Source organism: Gouania willdenowi, chromosome 20 (genome assembly GCF_900634775.1).
Source record: "Gouania willdenowi chromosome 20, fGouWil2.1, whole genome shotgun sequence".
NCBI classification, from domain to species: domain Eukaryota; kingdom Metazoa; phylum Chordata; class Actinopteri; order Blenniiformes; family Gobiesocidae; genus Gouania; species Gouania willdenowi.
The window spans coordinates 27,341,923-27,361,607 of record NC_041063.1 but is presented as its reverse complement, the minus strand read 5'-3'; the positions used below and the strand labels follow the sequence as shown (position 1 = coordinate 27,361,607).

Sequence of the window (19,685 nt, the reverse complement as noted above, 5' to 3'; positions counted from 1 at the left end):
GGTAGCTCCATTGTTTTGGAGTTCCGTAAATGACATCATCATAGCCACATGGCAGCCATGCTTGTGGCTATGATGACGCGGTGCAGGCAATCACAACAGATTATTATTATTATTATTATTATTATTATTATTATTATTATTATTATCAATATTACTATTATTGACATTATTGATAATATAATTAATAATGTTTTATATTATTTATTTATTTTTATCCCCTCAAGCTTTAGCACTGAGAATATACTTTGTTTATGGTGTTACAGCTTCATCTAGTGGTAGAAAATAATAGTATTTTGGTTTCCCGCCCTGACCTTTTAATACGGGTCATTTCCTGTCAAACCGGAAGTACTCCCTGACGCGGTCAATGTCATTTTAACCTCCATCCTGTGAGCTGAAGCGATGTTTGTAAGTGTTTTCACTTGTAAAAAGCATTTATGATGTGTTTCAGTTTTTTTTCCCCACTTTGTTGCATTTTTTGTACATATTTACTAACTTACGGCTAAGCTAACGCTAACTTGCTAGCTATCTTAATTGATTCAAACTCTAACAAATTGTATACATGTAATGTTCATTGCACAGTATTGAAAGTTTATTTTATTCTGTATTGTTCCACTTTCACAGTCAAACATCAAACACTATTTGTTTGTTGTGTTGTGGACATTTTTCATCACTGAAGTTGAATAAGTTTGTTTTATGTTACACAGATGATGTTTATATGTTAAACTCTCTCAGTGAACATCACATTAAAATTAGGCCGTGGTTACGGGTATTTAAACGTATCCGTAGACCGACACCCTATGGATACGCAGCGCCCCTCATTGGCCAGTTTCCTGACTTAAAGTTTCATGTCGCTCATATTTATTTTTAGCTACCCCGCTAACCCTTTTAATTTAGCCCTAACTGTAACTGAAACTTTATTCCTAACCCTACAATGTTTACGTATTTTTAGAAATTAAATTTGCTGTGTTAAATATGTTAAAATGAAAAAAAACAAAGTAAAACGTGTAATGCAAAGCCACGTTAGCGAAACCCACGATAGTTGCGAGTGCAACACCTTAGACCAGTGATTCTCAACTGGTGGGTCGGGACCCAAAAGTGGGTCACGGAACAGTACTGGGTGGGTCGCGGACAGCTGGTCAATAATAAATAAATACTTAATGTCGGACTTGTGCTTTATTTTGAAAGAAAGTTTTTTTTTTTTTTTTTTTGACAGGCATGCTGTGAAATACATATTGCACACGAAAATGTATAGGTTTATGTTTTAAAAAAGATTGTGTATGTGTTTTCAACAGATATTTTTGAAAAACTACATTTGGTCTGAAGAATTCTAAAAAAAAAAAAAAGTGGGTCACGAATTAATGACCGTGGCAAAATGTGGGTCCCAGGGTGAAACCAGTTGAGAACCTCTGCATTAGACCTCTCGACTATCCTTTTACAGAGGTGACACAGGCACGTTGCGCTTATATAAAGAAGCTCCAGAAACGTAGCTATAGTCCCAGAAACTTTCTTAAAAGTAGGATTAATCTGTTATTTAATTATTATATAATGTCAGCTAAAAGGGAGGGGTCTATGTGTGTGTGTGTATATACTGTATATCTATATATATATATATGTATATGTTAATTTTATTTATTAAAGGTGCTGGAAAAAATTGATTTACATCCGAATCGTGATTTTTTTTTTTCTGAATCGATTCAAAATTTTCAAAAATCCAAAAGAAGCCGAACAGCTGCTGTTACCAACTCAACAACACACTATCATTTTACTAAACTACCAAACCAACTCTGAATGGGCTCAAGGTCTGTGGGCCAAGTTCAACCCGCCAGTAAATCTGTAATATATTCTGTTATTTAAGTATCATGTGGTGCGACTGTTGTTTATTTTATTCTCTGTTTGCCATCATTTCTGAAGCGTTTTGAAGTCCTGTATTAATTTAAAAATGTTTTTATTTTTATTTCCAACATAAATCTCATCCAAACGTTGTCCAATAATACACATTTTATGAAATATCATGCGGTGAAAGTCAACATTTGAGTTATTTGATGATTATTTGTGTTTTTGCTCCACCTACCGTCAGTGAGTGGTTGTAGTGGTGGGCGGTGCCGCTGTAGCACCTGTGGGTGGCCTCATCCTGAACCTGCACCTCCAAACATCTGCATCTGCAAACACACACATCTGCCCTGAACCAGGAGCCCAAGAAGGAAGGAAACGGATCTTTGTCCTCGTACATAGAAGGTGGGTTTAACTTTAGATTTATAGATTATTGAGGTTCTTTTGTGTTGTTTTATTGTTAAAAACACAAACAAATATTGTCGTCTTGTGAAGAAGATGGTCTTCCTAAAACGTCTTCAAAGTACGTCATATTTACCAAAGTTGAAGCTTGTAATTTCTAAATCTGATCAAATATTATATATATATGAAGCTACAGACTCTATTGTGCTTTAAAATTTGTTTTTTTTTGTAAACTTGTATTTATTTCGTGTTTATTTGCCATTTTTTAATCATCCCATCACTCAATACGTAATGAAGCCACAAGGCCACTAGATGGTGCTATACTGCCGTTTATTACAGTATAAAATAATTAAAGTGTTAATGCAAACATTTAAAGAATATATCAAGTTCAAACTCAAATGTAACTAAGTTATTTTAGTAATAAAAATATTAAAGCACTTTCCATAACTACAAATTAGTAAAACTAAACCAAAAAGTGAAATTTTAACACAAAAGATGTAGAAAAGTAACACATTATTATTATTATTATTATTATTATTATTATTATTATTATGTATGATGAGAAGGTTTTGCTCTAGAATATTTAAGTTCCTGTTTTAATTTAAAGTAAAGTCACTGGTACATGGTGGAAAAGATGTCCTTCAAAATGAAAACACAGCATTTTATTTTGACCCAATTATAGGTCTCTTCCCACGAGTTGAGAAGCCATGCTGTATGGTAAAATATTCAATCATTAAAAAAGACAAGTTTCACTACAGCACCACACCCTAACCAATAAACAAATAAAACAGAACATTTCACCCCAAATTATGACTGACTCAAGCAGCTTGGGTTCTGTTCCTCACACGTGTTCCTCCAAACCTTTGGACATTGATTCCAGAATAAAAGACACACTTTACTTTCATCAGAAAACAGGACCATGGACCACTGACCAACAGTCCAGTCCTTCTTCTCCTCTTTTTTCTGCAAAAACTGAAAAATAAATGGTGATTTCTTCACAGTATTCTAATTTTTTGAATTCCCGTTTTCGTGTGTTTTATGAGCTGGAAGCCCAAATTATGTAAAAATAAACAAATAAACACTTGAAATTGTTTAAATTGTGTGTCCTGAATCTATAATCTATAAAAGTTTAACTTTTTGAATGGAATTATGGAAATTAAACAATTTTTCCCATGATTCCCGGCAAGAATCTCAAACTCCGCCTATAAATCCTGTCCAGTGTGTAATTATAGAAGTTTCTGTTGTGACGTGTCACCAGATAAACTGATCACCAGTTGAGCTAATACACCATCAGACAAACCTGTGTTTGTACCAGAGCTTTTTAACTCATAATAATCTGATCATCACTCAGTACAGCTGGTGTTATTCATTAAACAGAAACACACATTCACTCGTTAATCTCATCTTATTTATTTACACTTTATTTTATTCAAGTTAAAAGTATAAAAACATTTGTATTAAACTTCAATAGAAATAAAAAAAAACACATGCTACAAAGGTTAATATTCAACAATCTGTGAGTTTCACATTGTACGTTGCATTGCTTTAATTCAAAATCCTTCATAATAAACAGCTTCAAAAGGCTTGTTTCCAACAAAAACATAGACACGTGCATCGATCAGCCATTACATTATGACCTGTTTTGTTTATTGTCATTTACTGTCATACATTTACTGTGATTTGATTTGTTTTGATTTTTTATTTATTTTATTTGTATTTTATTGTATTTATTTCCACTATTAAACTTATAAATAAAATAGGATAAAATAGTGTTTTTTAAAATCATAGATATTTGTGAAAAATATGTGAAAATATTAATTCATGTTATTATTATAATCTCAGAATCATTTCTATTAATAAAATCGTTCTAACTGTGAGAATTTACTTCATTTGTGTCCTTTGATTTAAAACCAACTTAAAAAAATGTTATATGATAAAATAAAGTTATCTTGTAAAAGTACAATTATTTTCTGTATATGACTGAATTTAATGAAAGAAATAATAATAATTAATAAATGTGTAAAAAAAAAAACTGAAACAACTGATCCAACCTTTCAAAATAAAATGATAAAAAATTATGATGCAGTATTTTAATCATTTTGTCAAATTTGAATGTGATTAACTATTTATTCTTTCAGTGTAAAATACACTTTGAAATAACTCTTCCATTCTATTTATTATGTATAATCACATTTAAAGCTACATAAAAGCATGAGCTACTGAGGTCATAATGTTATGGCTCATCAGTTAATGCTAAAAATCCATCATCAAAGGCATTTTTTTGTTGCTCTACATTCTTCATTGTGTTAAAGAAATAAAAAAAATACATCAGTGTGAGAAAAGATGGTCACATGATCTAATATTTTACCAGAAAAGTTAAACATCTTCAATCCTCGCTCTCCCACACATCACCTCGTATCCAAAAAGCTTTGTGATATTTACCATTTGACATATTTTCATGACTTTTTTGTGCAAAAGTACAGTTTTGTTAATAATATAACTCAGTTATAAATGAACCAAAGTGAAATTCAAAACAATAATAATAGTAAAACATGTAAAATATTATACAAAGTGTCTATAGTTCTGGACATCAGAGAAATCTGACTATTGTTTCTGCACTTCCTGTGCGCATGCACAGTTCCATCTAAGGTTCGAATCCCACTTCTGACATTTTTTTTCTTTCATTTTAACATAATTTAACACGATAAATTTCACTTTTAAAAATACTGTAGATATTTGAAAAAAGAGAAACATTTCCTGGGTTAAGGTTAGTGCTAAAATAAAACTGATGAAACTATAGCTAGTAGGACACGGGTCCAGCAGTGACGTAACTACCGACATTCTTACTTACTGCGCATGTGAACTCATGTGTACAGGAAGTGCTGGAGCTATAGTCAGAATTATCTGAGTTTTGGGTCCGAACCAATAGCAACAGCCAATATTATATTATAATATAGTTGTTTCTGGTAAATGCTGAGGAATACTTAGTTGGTAATCGGCTCGTATCACTTTTACTAAGTATGGAGTGAAAGAATAATCCCTTAATTCTGTAAAGTGACTTTGAGTGTCCAAAAAAAGCACTGTTTAAAATTGATGCATTATTATTATTGTATTATTATTTTACGCTTTGGGAATCGACTCGTACCACTTTTACTGGTTAATGATTGGCTCGTACCACTTTTACTGGTTAATGATTGGCTCGTACCACTTTTACTTTATGGGGAATCAGCTTGTACCACCTTTCAGTGTACCTGTGTTGTACTAATACACTAGAGCAGCCTTTACATTAAGACTTCCTGAACTTAAAGAGTTCTTTCACACTCACAGTGTGAATTTACACTTCGGCTTCGTCCGTTGGTTTCCAAATGTCTTCAGTTTCTTCACCAGACGTGATGAAGAGACATTTTGACAAATCCATCAGTTTAAAACTGTGATTGCAGCATGTCCAGGCTCCAGTGCTCATGGTGGGTAAATAGGGTCTGTTTGGTGCAAACGTCAAGGATTCAAAGGCTCTAAAGTGTTCTTTCCATCTTCAACTTTTTGTGCTTTTTCTGTAAACAAAAATACTGATGTGATTAGATTTCTGATTCATATCAACGTCAGGCAGAAATCAAAGAAATCCTTATTCTCTGAACACAAAAACACCTCCGGGTTAATTCCTTAGACTAACTACTGATTGTATCTCTTGGTCATTGATTGTTCAGAGGAAATGCTAAATGGTCGCTAGCTTGTTTTTGTCTTGTTTCCATGGTAACTTTGGTGAGCTATGGGAGAGTTCCGTTATCACCTCGGCTTCTAACGATTAACACACGAGTTACTACAGAAGTATATTATACTTTCTTTATATTTGTATTATTATATTTAAATAAATCTATTATTGTTATTGATAAAGACATAAAATAAAAACATTATTACACTTTCTCTGTTATTTTACCTTGTTTTTGTCGTCTTTTCCTTAAACAAAAGATTACCGCTGCTAATGCTAGTAATGCTGGTACTAACACTCCCAACACCACACATATGATCATCACCAGATTCCCTGAAACAGAAGATGAATAAGGTCAGATGTTCTTCTCACTGATCGTTTCCATCCGTTGCTGGATGTTCTTACCTGAACGTTTCTCCATCTCCACTTGTGTCTCAGTGATCAGCGTCTCCTCAGCGTTACTGGCCTCACACACGTATGTTCCTTCGTGCTGTGAAGAAATGTCCTTCAGGGTCAGATTCTCTGACTCGCCCACCATCACGTGCGGCTTCCACTCCTCTGAGATGCTGAGTAGATATTGAGCTGGACTCCACTTTAGGATGTTCCTGTGGTTGAAGCTCCAGCTGAGGCTGGTCAGAGGCGTTGGGATGGAGCAGGAGAGTGGTGCTGTGGAGCTGCTGAGCTGGACAGAGGCTGAGAGCAGAGAACAGGCTTAGAAGCTGTGGCTCTGGAGCGACATGGGGCTCTTTGGCTCCTCTGCTGAGGCTCAATCACTGACTCCACCAGATGGATGAAACAGGGTTGTGGGAAGTTTGCATTTGATGAGAACTGTAGCAAATACTCACAGCGTTGCATCAGCGTGGTTTTCTTCCTGTTGCCGCGTGTTTTCACGGAGCAGCTGACGCTGCTGTGCGTGTGTGGGAGCCTCAGAAAGCTGCTGACGCTGTAGAGTCCTCCTGGACTGATGTGGAAGTCTGCTGAGCTGAGGTTGTGGAGGTGTTTGGATGGAGGCCTGGTGGACCAGGTGAGCTCAGGTTGAGGGTAGATTCCCTCAGAGCTGCAGGTGAACCCCCCATCAGTGAGGGACACGCCCACTCTGCTGATTAGAGCTACACACACACACACACACACAACTTGAAATATGACTATTATGGGCTATCATAATAAGAGATCAGTCCCTGCAGGGTGGCATACAACACAATTTGACAGATAAAATAATAATAATTAGATTTACGGGTCCTCTTTTTTAAAACAGAACTCAGAGAGAAATACAAATAATTAAATCAAATAAACCTTGAAAAACAGAATAAATATTTCTTCCATTGAGGGTCAATCACTCTCTTTTCTGTGTAGGTTTCAAATTTAATATAATTAAAGAAAATAAAAGTGTACATAGTTTTATATATCAACAAACATACCCATACACCATAGTCAGACTCAACGCAATTACAAATTAAGCCTTTTAAATTTCATTTGATTTTGTAACCAATTTCTATTTAATTTGGGGAAATTATGTTCTTTGAACAATTATTTAAAAATGACAGCAGCACAATCATGTGAAAATTGCGATCCTCCAAATTTTGTGGAGTTTCATTGAATTTGTGTTTTTAGATACCTGAATTATTTGGTAATTTAGACAATGATTTAGTTTTTTTTCTATCTTTTTAACTTTCTCCTGTGGACCGAATTGGATGGTCTATAGGGCCGGATTTGGCCCCCCGGGCCTCGAGTTTGACACATGCATTAAAGCGTTGTCTAACATCTATTGAATCTTAAAGGTCGTGTTTGTGTCCTTCAGGTGGACCATTTGCACCGTTATCTATGGAGATGCTCTCCAGCTGTGCCTCAGGCTGTTTTTCTGTAATCTGGTTGTTTTCATTTCCCAGTATGAGCTCCAAGTTTGGGAAACTCTGGTACATTTGCTCCAGCATGTGTTTCTCATTATCTGAGAACTTTGTTTCTTTAACTCCCATCAGGAGGAGGAATGTGCACTGACGTAAGCGCTGCTTGTTTTTCTCTTTTCTCTGTTGCACACACGTTTAGTTACGCTTGGAGACCAAAGTGTGAAAGTTTTTCTCATGCATTAAACATTGAAGTCTATCTTTGGTTAAAATTTAGTGTAAGCCCACCCTAAAACCACTTTTTTCTTCTGAATACATACGATCAGGTATGAAGTAATGTAGTTTATTGATTCCAGTCCCACTCTTCACATTTTAGTTAAAGACACCCTAACCGTAAATATAGGGGCGGGGCTGCTGTTACTGGGTGTGTCTTAACTACTCTTGGAGCCACGCCCTAATCAAGGCATTTTTCTTTTTTTATTTCCCCCTAGTGGTAGATCAGCAGAAACCTGGGTGTGATCACACTTTAAAGTATTTTTGACTATTCTTGGTCGGTATCCAAATTTTCATACAGTCAAACCTCCCTATTTTACCACTGTATACGATATTACCATGACTTATTAAAAATGTTGACGAAAGTCTCAGACAGCGTCATTAAACTGTTGACTTGTGCCTTCACCGTTCAGTAACTGAATACCAAACGCTTTAGCGTTCACACTGCTAGCCTTAATGCTAGCCTTAATGCAAGCCTTAATGCACAATTTTGATTTTTTTATTCATCTGCACACATGACCATTTAAAATGGGACCTTATCAGACTCCAGTGTGAACGGTTTGTGGCTCCAATCTGACCCGTATACGCATTGACGTGTTTGTCTCAAAGTTTTTGTGCAGCCGGAGAATGAATGAGAAGGTGGAGGAGGACGAGGAGAAAGAAAGAGAGACAAATATTTTATTTTAGTGTTTTGTGATGCAGATTATGCAGATTTGCCTTTAAACACAGACCATTTATGATATGAACCTTAGTCAAGCTTTGAACTGAACACGACGGAGCAAAAGTGAAACCTACAGGCCTGACAGACGTTAGGTATTTATATCAGAGCCCGACCTGAAACCGACAATTAAAACCTATCTTTTTTCTCATACAAATGACATATTTACACTAGTTTTAGTGGTGAACCTGCTTTTATTAACAGACAACTGTTAATGTCAGCATCACATCAGCGCACGGGGAAACATTTATGCATGTCAAACACTCACAGGTGCGCTGTGTGTGCATGAGACAGTCAGTGGATCTATTTTAATCTACGTATCAAATATAAGGATAATCCATGTTCTTGTGCAGAAAAATGATTGATTTAACAGTGGATGTTTCAAGCCTGTCTTACTTCTGTTCTGATCAGAGAACAGATCACCTTTTTTTTTTGCAGTGCAGCACTCACTCACTCACGCAGCTGTTACTGGACATGGAATCATGTTTAAGCATTAGATACATTATATTTAATATTTAATCCTTATCTTCTATATAAGTGCATTGCATTGTTTTTTAAACGGTATTGAAACGGAAACGTTTCTATTTTTATGAGCCCGTGGTGTACGGTATTACCGCCCAAGCCTACTTTTGACATAACCCTTCTCCAAATGATAAATAAATAAATTAAATGACTTTTATGCTTCTGTGCAGTGATGCTAACTCTTCTTTCTCTAGCATGCAATTACAGGAAGTTATCTTTAACAGGTTGGATGACAATCACATGACTAAAAATAGTTCAGGAATGTATCCAGTCTGGTTTAAATGACTTCTCATAACAGCTCAAAAACATTCATGTCTTCTTACTACTGTAGATGTTTTTTGTTTCTTTTTTCCAGACATTAAGTGTAGGAGTAGATGTTGCTCTTTACCTTCTGGCACACGTGACGGCTGACACGTGTCACGCTGTCAGTGAGACGCTTCTGAGGAAGGCGAGAGACATCGGCAAAACTGTCAAGAAAAAACATCTACTCCTACTCTTAATGTCTGGATAAAAAAAAATAAATAAAAATACGTCGACCTCTCATAACATTAGGTTTGTGTTAGTAATTTGTCAAGCTCATACCTTCCTTCTGTGAGTTACTGTTCTTCTATAAAGTACCTATGGCACCAACATTCTCCAAATATTAAGTGACAGATATCAGTCCCTGCAGGATCTTCACTTTAAAATTTCTTGATTTTTGTAACAATTTTTTGTGTAATTCAGAGGATTTTTGTGGGTTTGAAACACACTTTATCATATCGTGATATGGCGTTGCTCAATGTTTTCATTCTGTCTTAGGGTTGTGGTTCTGTTGCTGGTTTTTGTGGCTCTTGGTAACATGCCAATGTTCTGTTTGGTTTTTCCTACCGTTGACTTGAACGTTGACCATTGACTCCTTGTACCCGAGGGTCGTGCTGGTGTAGCACTTGTAGCGTCCGCTGTCTTGAATCATCACATTCGTCAGCAGCAGTGACGCGTTTCCTTGGGATATCTGGCTGTCGAACAATGACGTCCTGTTTTCAAATTGTGGGTTTTGATGTGCGAGTTGGTTTATATTGTTATAGTACGAATGAGCGTGAACTCCGTCCACCAGCCGTAACCAGTGGATAATGATCTCACTGGAAGCCTTGAAGCTACACGGTAAAATGCAGCTCGTAGCAATAACACAGGAAACCTCCACATCTGTGGTAACAAAAGAAGAGAAACATCAGAGCCAAAATATTAGAGATGCTTCTGCTGGGACGTGTCACCAGGTAAACCATACACCAGGTAAACCAATACACCAGGTAAACCAATTCACTGCTGCTGTAGTTGACGAGCTTGGCTGAAATGAGGCACTGAAATGTTTGTTCTTATTCGGTCTGGTTACTATCGTTTACGGTACCGAGTTTCGGTACCCAACCCTAGTCAGCAGGCCGTCAAACTGGGCACGGGAGAGACAAAAGTAGCACTGAAAGCAACATTCGTCTGAGCGCAGCTCTGAACTCCAAACTTTATTCTCCATCCAACCTCACTTCTCTTTAGCCCTCTAACATCACAGTGCACACACTGAGTCACACCAAAACACATCCGACCGGAATCACCGCCTTCTCAACACAATAATGTCTCCACCACTAAACAGTCACTGGGTGAATTATGAAAGTAACTGATCGCCACAATATCAGCCATTCTATGAACACCACCGGCAACAGAGAAGCCCCTCCCCAAAACGTGCTCAACGTGCTCTCTTATCAACTTGTTTGGACGTGCGTCCAGGGCGTCTTTGACGCTGGTGATAAGCGTCTGATTAATTGAGCGCAAGAGTCCAACTAGGGGCGTGAGGCACAATTTTGACGCCTGAAACGCGCTTGGTGTAAAATAGTTGAGTGTCATCAGCATAGCAAGATAACGCAGATCTGCTTCAATCTGCTTCAAACTGGGATGGAATAACCAGAATAGTTTGTCAGCACGCTTTGAACCAAATCCACCCCGTAGATTAGCGTTATCACCATGGTGATCTCTTAGTTTTCACCATGCTCTGTGGGGAACAGTTTATCCTTGGTCTGAATCTGAACTCTTACACAGACGACAGCACTCAGAGAACACAAACCTCCACCAATCACCATTAGGTGGTGCTGCAGAACCAGCCAAACATGCACATTATGCTCCAAAATGTGTTCTGGATTCTTTATCCACAATATCTGCAGAATCAACACCAACATCTAACTCGCTTTATCTTCATTGTCTCTCAGCTCAACACATTACATTTAGTAACAACGCAAATAAATTCCTGTGTGTTGGCATGAGGTTTTACAACATTTCTGCACTGAGTGCCAAGAACTGTTCTAGTCAACAGGAACAACTTTTTCCATAACTCATTTTCAAAGTCACATGTTGAAGCTAACGCTGTGCAATAAATCAAAATTCAATTACGATTTCAATTATTACACTCAACGATTACAAAAATAACATTAAAATAAATGATTAAAAAATATTTTATTATATCTTTGTTAAAATTTGACAATTGTGTGTGTGTGTTTGTGTGTTTGTGCTCTCAGTGTGTGTCCTGTGTGTAGCAGCAGAATGACTCATAAATTTTAAATGTAATAGTCACTAACAGACTGCCAATTCTGTCAGTTTCATATTATAGACGTTGCCTAACTTTGGACTTAGCACTTGTTTACAGCTCTAGAGACAGATCTTAGGTCATGTCTCACAGTCTAATTATTTCTAACCGTGTATATATAACTTGCACTTAGTGATCTTTGCATTTGTAAAAAGTAGGTTTAAGGTTTTCTGCTTTAACTGAAAGGCTGCAGGAACATTTAATTCAAAGTCTGTATTAAAGACAGTTAAAGTTCCCAGGAGAACAGAGTGGAGGTTTCTCTCCTACCTTCCTCAGATGAAATCAGAGGAATGATGAAGACTATCCAAAGTAAAGTCAGCTTTCCTCCTGACATCCTGCTTTTAAATCCTCTGACCAGCTTTATAAGAAGACGTGAAGGAGTGAACATGTCCAGAGGAATCTCACAGAGGATTTTTTTTAACCTCAGCCCTCTGGTTTACAGCCAATGGGAGCGGCCTATCAAAATAAAAGCTGGGTTGAACGGTAAATGATTCAGTAAAGGCTTGATGAAATATTGTAGATACTAACTAGATATGTAGATACAGAAACTGTTGAGACATATACCTTTTAAAGTGTAAACCAGTAGAAACTAAGCTAGCCTCTGTGGGCTAATGCTGAGGGCGTGATTGATGACGTGCTAACAAATCTGTAGCATGAGACTGCACGGTTTAATCTGTCCACAGAAAACAATAGCTTTTTGTCCTGTCACGCAGACAAAAGGACACACAGTGTTTAACAGAGTAGTGTTATTAACACTATGATTAAACATCACATATAATGAATTACACACACCCAGTGTCACTCCCAACACCAGTAGCCACAAACACAAGAGAGCAGTGACTGACAGAGGGTAAAAACAAAATAAGTGTTTTGATTTTTTTTCCAGTATCAATGTATAAAACACATTAAACAAAAGCAAAAACATCAGTTCCAGTTGACCCTTACTTTTCTCAGCATTTAACAAAAAACACAGCCAATAAATTGAAATAAATGGTAAATGGACTTGATTTATATAGAGCTTTATCACCACTGAAACAGTCTCAAAGCACTTTACATATCAGTTCATTCACCCATTCACTCTCACATTCACACACCAGTGGGACAGGACTGCCATGCAAGGCGCTAGTCGACCACTGGGAGCAACTTAGGGTTCAGAGTCTTGCCCAAGGACACTTCGACACATAGTCAGGTACTGGGATCGACCAGAACCTCTCGATCAGAAGACGACCCTCTACCGCCCCAAATAAAACAACAACAAATTATATCCACCAAATAAATAGATCCCGTAATATATAGACAATACTTTCAGAGTAAGAGTTCAAGTTAAATATTGATATTCATGTGATTAGTTCTGTGTGTTTCCTGTAAAAGATATTGTGTTAATGTTTAACTGACAATACAAGGAAGAATCTAGATATCCTGTATCTGTAGACTTTTGCGCTTAGAAACTTCCTGATGATCCTGAGTCATTAAAAACTCCCTCACACATTTTTCTAAATTCTTTTTTTTACGTTTGTAAGCTGATGTTAAATGTCAGTTTTAGCTTTAGATTTTGTGAGTTTTTAAACAGGTTTTAAACATAGATTTTATGTCAGATTTTATTGTAGGAAGAATGAATCAACAATAATATTATTATTTTTATTATTAGAGGAGCAGCAGAGTTAAGGAACAGAAACTGAAAAACTGTTTGTTCATTTCAACTGATTGTTTTGTCTCTTTTATCTATATCTTGTATTGATCTGTTTATTATTCATTTGTTTGCTTGTTTTTGCTAATGATGTTTGTTTTCATCAGATCATTTTCTTTGCTTCCTTTGTTAAAACACTAGGGATGTAATGATTAATCGTAAGCCAGTTAAAAATCGATTCATAGGTATCACGGTTCACATCGATACTGTGAAAATTGAATCGCAGTACTTTTTTAAACAGCAGAGGGCGCTATATATTTATCCTTCTCTTGTCCAAAAGTGTTGGCGGCAGGCGTAATCTGCTACTACTTTCTTTCTGGCCGCCTTCTACTCTTAAACATGTTCATAAATGATTCCTTACCCCTTTAGCACCGAAAGAATATCTGTAATATTACGTGAATATCTGTAAGAGTCACGTTTTTCTATTAGCTCTGTCTGCTAGCTTAGCATCTCTTCTTCACTGCAAGAACATCTGCATGCCAACCGACCACTGGGTTGCCAGCGCCCTCTGCTGGTCCAAACAAATATCTGACGTAAATACAGTGAAATTACTGTTTCTTTTAAAAAAAAAAAGTCCAATTGTTAAGGCACGAAATACATTATCAGTTGCACTTTTAAAAAGAAAAAGAACTATTATGCAGTTTTGCATTGTTTACTATAGAAACAGAATTTAAACTAATAGGCTTCTTCTTCATTTGTATTATTCCTTTATTTATTTCATTCAAGATTTATTTTTAGTTAAATTGCATTGTTTTGAAAATAATACAGTATTTTCCCAAAAAAAATAAAGGAATATTTTTCAGTCATTTGTGTACAGTGCCATTTTGTAAAATAAATCGTGAGAGAATCGTTTCGTGAACTCAGTATCGTGAATCGAATCGTATCGGGAGTTGAGTGAATCGTTACATCCCTATGAAACACACAAAAATCTGATAAACCCATAACATGTACTTACTGTTAGGTATTGTAATATATTTACTTATTCTGTTTTGAGTCCTCGTCATTTTATGACATGGTGTGAACTTTTTAGCACGTGTGACGATAAATTAATGCTCCTTTGTTTGATTTCTTTTTAACACTTTATAAAATGTGATTTTTTCTTTTTTTGTCACAAATTTAAAAATAAATAAATAAATTTTAATGTGCTTTTGAAATAAGAAACAACAGACGGCTGACGTTAATGGTTAGTCTTTTTATTAAAATACAACAAACGGCCACAGATGGAGTGAAATAGTACAATTCTGTGTTTTTTTTTTTTTTTTTTGTTTTTTTAAAAAAAACATTTATGTGTCTTTTTATTTAAGGCCACAAAGTTTGAAAACAGTGTTTTCCTGTGAGCAGATCAAGACGTAGACATTCCATTCAATCGGGTTTGAGTCTTTGGTGTAAATCTGAGATTGTCTGAGGCTAAAACTGAAAAATACAAGATAACTCAACTTCTTTAACATCAGTTTATCTCCAGCAGCTCATAATGTTTCCCTTTAAAAACGTGATCTTAATTAGAATTTCTATAAATAAGTTCTATATATTTATTTGGGTTTCAGTCTCGTTGAGTCCAGAAATGTGTCAATAATACAAAAAAAAAAAAAACTTTTCTAAGCTTCACTTTGTAACATTTAAAAAAAAAAAAAAAAATCATTAAATTATATTTTATATTATATTTAACCTATTTAAATTAATGAAACAATAACATCAGAGGCATTAAACACAATGCTGGATGATCTGAGGGGAAGATTTCATAATATGTTCCTAACAAACAAACTTACATTAAAATGTGTTCAAAGTCACACGTTCTCATTTCATTTAATGAAAACTTCCTCCAAACATTCACTCGTCTTCTCCTGCTTTAAATTGTTTTCCTCAGTGCTCAGTAACCCCCCCTAAAGGCCTCACACGTGAACTGATGATGAGGAAGAAAGTAAGGGGAAGAAATGGAAAAAAGGAAAGAAAAATAAGAAAAAAAGTATTTAAAAAGAAAAGGGAAAAATAATATATATGTATAAAAGGAAAGAACAAAAACTAAAGGAAATGAGAAAATGGAACTAAAGCGCAGGTTTAAAAAGTTAGAGTGAAGAACAGTGGCAAAACTGGATTTATGGAATTGATCAGTTGGTCTCTCCATGCAATCCATCACATCTATTTGACAAAAGTGGTGAACCCGCGTGTCCAAGCAGGACGTTTGCAGCTGGATATGCAATGGAACCTTGCAATAAGTGGCGAGTTGTGTGTCTGTTGATACATTAGCCGTCTGTCCGCCCTCCCTCCCCTCCGAGCTACAGGGAAGGTGCAGTGGAGCCCCCAGAAGAGGTTGCACGCCCACGCCCCCAGCAGCTGGAAGTCCTTAACTATTCTCCGCCCTGGACCCCACCCTCAACACTCCTCTCCCAGACCCACCCCCCATGCCCTTGTGCTATGTTCTCGAGCTTTGTTGTGACTGTGTCTTGTTTTGGTGCATGTATTCTGAGGAGGTTTTTCCCTAGTTTTATACTGTGCTCCCTAATAAGGAACTCAGTTTAAAACATGCCTTTTCCCCTACACCTCTCCTGTTGTTCTCCTATTTTTCACCTTCCATGTTATGTGATTGTCTTTTCATGTTTTCTTGGACGTGATGAAGCTGAAATTAAATTTTGTTGCTCTGTAACATGTGCAATGACAAATAAAGTTGATTCTGATTCCGACTGTTCCTGCTCTGCTAAACTGTTGCTCTGATGAGGACCTGAAAGCTCCAGGAAAACAAAACAACAAAACAAACAAAAACACTTAGAAGTCGGACTGCATAGTGTAGTTTAAAAAGGTTCTTCATCCATAGTTTAACACGTCACTCACACCGATAACGGGCCAATCAAAGGCTGTCTTTCATTCTTCAGGAGTCACAAAGTTTGTTCATGTGTGTTTGTGTGTTAGTGTGTGTTAACGTGTGTGTGTGTGTGTGTGTGTGGTTGACGTTGCTCAGGTCAGCTGACTGCCATTGGTCCCGCTCTCACTCAGCCGAAGGTCGGTGGCGTCTGCAGCAGAAGGAGAACATGCAACTTCAGCTCAGAGGTTGGTGAGGAGAATGTGCTGAGTCATGAAACGCACAATAAATATCCTTCTGTTCACCCATTGGTAGATTATTGGAAAAGTTTCTCCCTCTTTTTTAAAATAATTGTATGGGTTATTTATTTTATTTTGTTATTTTATTCATCTGTTTTTCATTATGTTATTATTCACATTATTGTTAATTAATTAATATTTATTTATACTCTATTCATCTATTTTATTATGTTATTAGTATTACTGTTATTTAATTAATATTTATTTATATTCTGTTATTTTATTCATCTATTTCAATATAAATTATAAAAAAATTTCAGCATGTACAAAAAAAAAAGAATAACAAAACTTCTGTGAATGCAACCATGTCGGAAATAAACTGAATAAATAAAATAAAATAAATCATGTTGTTAGTATTACTGTTAATTCATTATTTAATTAATATTTATATTCTGTTATTTTATTCATCTATTTTATTATGTTATTAGTATTACTGTTAGTTAATATTAATATTTTGTTATTTTATTCATCTAATTTTATTGTGTTATTGGTATTACTGTTGATTATTTAATGAATAGTTTTTATTAGTTTTTTTCACATATTTGCTGATTTATTATTGCTTATTAATCATAATTTATTTTGTTGTTAATTATATATTTGGTTTGGTTTTTAATTGTAGTTATTTCTTTATTTATTTGTTGTTTTATTAGTAATAATCCCATTGCTTCTGAAAGTAATTTCTGAAATTTTCTCATTTACATATTATTTATTCCTTTAGTTGTTGTTTACATGTTTGTGTAGCAACTATTATTCTCATGTTTATATATTAACATTTACTATATGTTTATTTTATTTTTTTGTGTGTGGTTTATGTTTGTAAATAAACAGTGATATACATAATAATGTATAATAAGATGAAGTTTGATTTCCTTTATAATGATATTTAGCTGTTACTTAAATTTTATGTATTTATTTGTTTTGATACTCAACTTAAACTTTATTTTTTCTTTACTCATTTTTAGTGTTTGAATTTTCTTTTATTGTTTATTAATATAATAATGATTATTTATGGATGTTATGGAATGTTTTCCCTGCTGTCCTGGCTGACCTTTGACCCCGTGCAGCTCTGTGGTCTCCTCTGGGTCTCTCCTGGACATTTGTCTTTTCCCTGCACACATATTAAATATGTATTAAATAGTTACATAGATTAAATTAAAAAAAAATGGATAAAATATGAAATTAATAAATAAATGAGAAGATACTAATGTAGATAAATGAGTAAAAATAGATGTATACAATCATAGACGTATTAAAAAGTGACATAATGGACAGTAGAATCATTAGATAAATAATGTTTACCTCTGAGCTTCATGTAGAGCAGACCTGCACCCAGACCGAGAACCAGCAGCAGGATCAACACACCTAAGATCCACCAATGAGACGCTCCAGATTCACTGCGCTGACCTGCATCAACAAATATTTAATATATGTTATAGAGAATAAATTACACAAAGGAAAAGACCAGAACTGACCAGCAGGTGGCAGCAGAACATTATTATTAATGGCTTAAAGCAGAGACAACTTTAATCACAGCAGGGCCACAAAGCATTATTATTATTGCCATTTTAGAATATCTTTGTCATTTTGTGTATTTTTGTTTATTTTATGTATCATTTTGTTTGTTTTTCTCTCTTTTTACGTGTTTTTGTTGTCCTTTTGTACATTTTCCTGTTATTTTTCGAGTAATTTTGTGTGCTGTAGTTGTTTGTGTGTTTTAGATAGAATTTTGTTAGTTTTTCTCTCTTTACGCATTTTTGCTGCTTTTTTGTTTTTCTGTATGCATTTCTCTCATTTTGTGTGTTTTTGTTGTTTATTTGTTTTTTATATCATTTTGTAAGTTTTTCTCTTTTTTTGCTGTTGTTTTTCTGTTGTTTGTCTTGTTTTTGTTGTTGTTTTGTCTGTTTTTGTTGTCGTTTTGGATATTTTTGTTATCATTTTGTGTAGTTTGTTTTTTCTTTGAATTATTTTGTATGATTTTTTTGCCTCACTGCATGTCGTGCGACCATTTGCCCATGTCTGGCTTAAAGTATTAGATCATTTGTAATTAACAAATAAATTAAAGAAATAGAAAATTAAATATGTAAATAGTTGGATAAGTAACTCAAATATGAAACATAAATATCAGAAGTGTATTGTGACCTGCAGGTGTGTCGAAGGTGACCAGGTTGCGTTCGGTGTGTGTGCTGCAGGGCATGGAGAACACACAGGTGAAGCTGCCGGTGTGCTCGGCGTGTTGGGGGTCCATCAGCCGTAAGGAGCCGTCCCCAAACGGGACCCTGAACCCGTCCAGCTCCACGCGGCTGTCCCAGGGCGCCGTGGACACGCTGCTGCCCGAGCGGCTGTCGTAGGTGAGGATGTGGGAGGAGTCGTCTCCATTGGAGAAGGACCAGCGCAAGATGGGGTTGCTCAGGTAGGACGGGGCGCTGCAGGGGAGGCTCAGGTCTTTACCTTCAGAGCCTCGGATTTCTGCACACAAACACAACAACACACAACTGCCTTAGATCAGCTTAAAAAGTACACAAAAACGCCAAATAAATGAAGCTGATTAAGAATATGAAAGAGCCGCTGCACAGACTGTCAGAAAGATCTGGAAGAGACGTTTCAAACACTCTCTGCTGCTCCGTTAACTTATCTCTCGCATATAATACCCAATATTCCTGCTGAGTTTAACGCAAATTTTTGAAAAAAATGGTCACAAAATCAAAGCTGCTACAGATGAATCCATAGTGTGGGAATCAGATCAATAAATACAACGAAAAAATATGTAAAAGGTGTGAATTGCTGCTCTTTTGAGACAATTTTTGCTTTTTTTTTTTAACCCTTTTTCTGCAACTAAACCAAACTTGCCATATATTAACCTCTTTTCTTGCCTAATTTTTGCTCCTTTAAATTAATTTTTGCTGCGTTACTCCCATTTCTGAGACTTTTATGTCACATTTCAAAGCCTTTTCTACACATATTTTCCATATTGTGGCCGTACCAGCCTGTCATTGCCTGATCCCTTTAGC

General features: G+C 35.7%; 1 long non-coding RNA gene across 1 annotated transcript; it reads left to right on the top strand.

Annotated features, from left to right (window-relative positions):
- The first annotated feature begins 329 nt into the window (after positions 1 to 329).
- On the top strand, positions 330 to 18,996 carry LOC114453936 (uncharacterized). The gene is made up of 4 exons (XR_003672492.1): positions 330 to 405; positions 2,078 to 2,235; positions 16,538 to 16,626; positions 18,867 to 18,996. It is a non-coding gene; the product is annotated as an uncharacterized LOC114453936 (long non-coding RNA).
- The last annotated feature ends 689 nt before the right edge of the window (positions 18,997 to 19,685 follow it).